This window comes from Lampetra fluviatilis, chromosome 65 (genome assembly GCF_964198595.1).
Source record: "Lampetra fluviatilis chromosome 65, kcLamFluv1.1, whole genome shotgun sequence".
In the NCBI taxonomy this organism is placed as follows: Eukaryota; Metazoa; Chordata; class Hyperoartia; order Petromyzontiformes; family Petromyzontidae; genus Lampetra; species Lampetra fluviatilis.
In genome coordinates this window covers 2,165,066-2,167,186 of record NC_136339.1, presented here as the reverse complement: position 1 = coordinate 2,167,186, position 2,121 = coordinate 2,165,066, and the positions used below count along the sequence as shown (strand labels likewise).

General features: G+C 61.5%; 1 protein-coding gene across 1 annotated transcript in view; it reads left to right on the top strand.

The window, feature by feature from the left end:
* Positions 1-2,121, top strand: part of LOC144952067 (dihydrolipoyllysine-residue acetyltransferase component of pyruvate dehydrogenase complex, mitochondrial-like) — a 43,951-nt gene that overhangs the window by 29,726 nt on the left and 12,104 nt on the right.

The window sequence follows — 2,121 nt, the reverse complement described above, 5'->3', positions numbered from 1 at the left end:
ACTCCCGCCGTGAGCCACCCCGTGCACCACCACCACCATCACAACCACAACCAGCACCACCGCCATCACCACCGACACTAACACTACCACCATCACCGCCACCACCACCACCACTGCCACCACCATCATCACCACCACCACTGCCACCGCCACACCACCGCCACCACCACCGACACTAACACTACCCAACCATCACCGCCACCACCACCACCACTGCCACCACCATCACCACCACCGCTTCCGCCACCACCACCACCACCACCGCTACCACCGCCACCATCACTGCCACCACCACTGCCATCACCACTGCCATCACCATTACCACTGCCACCACCACCAACGCTGCCACCATCACTGCCACCACCACTGCCATCACCACTGCCATCACCACCACCACCACTGCCATACTGCCATCACCACTGCCACCACCACTGCCATCACCACTGCCACCACCACCAACGCTGCCACCACCGCCACCACCACCATCACCGAGTCTCAAGATTTTTTCACGAGGGTCCTGCCAAGTATTTTTTCACAGCAGGGGGATCGATGTTGATGTTGTTGTTGTTGCTGCTGCTGCGTGATCCCCACTTAATAATCTGCGTGTAATTTTGCAGCAATGTAATGTGATTGGCCAACACCACTTACGCCCGAGTTCGATTGCCCGCTCACGGCCACCAACACCGATGACGATTATCTGAACCGATCCTGGGCCTCCCCTAGGTCGACTCAGCCTCAAAAGAGTACCTGGTTGGGTGTGTAAAAATCATCGCCACTGGGGAGACAAAGGCGGCCGGGCGTGGTGCTGGCCACCCACCTCCTCGTGTGCCACAGTGCCGGTAGCCTTTGTAGGTGCTGTCGCCAACAGCACTTGCCCCACCAGTCTGTCATGGCCACCACGGGGATCTTTGTCTTTGTCCTGTGTGCAGGCCGCAACAGTCCGCGCCCCCGGCCCGCCCCTCGCCCCGCCCCCACGACGCCGCCGGCCCGCCCCCCTCGCCGGAGACTTTGTGGACATCCCCGTCACCAACGTGCCGCAAGGTGAGGGGGAGCGAGAGGGGAGGGAGAGGGGAGGGGGAGGGGAGGGAGAGGGGGAGGGAGAGGGGGGGGGAGGGAGAGGAGAGGGGAGGGGGGGGAGGGAGAGGGGAGGGGAGGGAGAGGGGAGGGGAGAGGAGGGGGAGGGGAGGGAGAGGGGAGGGGGAGGGGAGGGAGAGGGGAGGGAGAAGGGGGGGGGAGGGAGAGGAGAGGGGAGGGGGAGGGAGAGGGGAGGGGGAGGGGAGAGGAGAGAGAGGGGAGGGGGAGGGGAGGGAGAGGGGAGGGGGGGGGAGGGGGGGGGGAGGGGAGGAGAGGGGAGGGGGAGGGGAGAGGAGGGGGAGGGGGAAGGGGGGGGAGAGGAGGGGAGGGGGAGGGGGAGTGGGGGTGGCGCCACCTGACCGCCGGCGTTACGCCGATGCGACACCACGCCGGGCCTGCCAGAAGTGGCCGCGACCGCCACCGCCGAGGGCCTTGGGTTCCGATACGGGTTTTAAACTCACGTAGAGACCCATAGACTCACGTCGAGACCCATAGACCCACACAGAGACCCATAGACTCACACAGAGACCCATAGACTCACACAGAGACCCATAGACTCACACAGAGACCCATAGACTCGCGTAGAGACCCATAGACTCACACAGAGACCCATAGACTCGCGTAGAGACCCATAGACTCGCGTAGAGACCCATAGACTCACACAGAGACCCATAGACTCACACAGAGACCCATAGACTCGCGTAGAGGCCCATAGACTCACACAGAGACCCATAGACTCACGTAGAGGCCTATAGACTCACACAGAGACCCATAGACTCACGTAGAGACCCATAGACTCACACAGAGACCCATAGACTCGCGTAGAGACCCATAGACTCACACAGAGACCCATAGACTCACGTAGAGGCCCATAGACTCACACAGAGACCCATAGACTCACACAGAGACCCATAGACTCACACAGAGGACCCATAGGACTCACACAGAGACCCATAGACTCACACAGAGACCCATAGACTCAACGTAGAGACCCGTAGACTCACACAGAGACCCATAGACTCACGTAGAGATCCATAGACTCACATA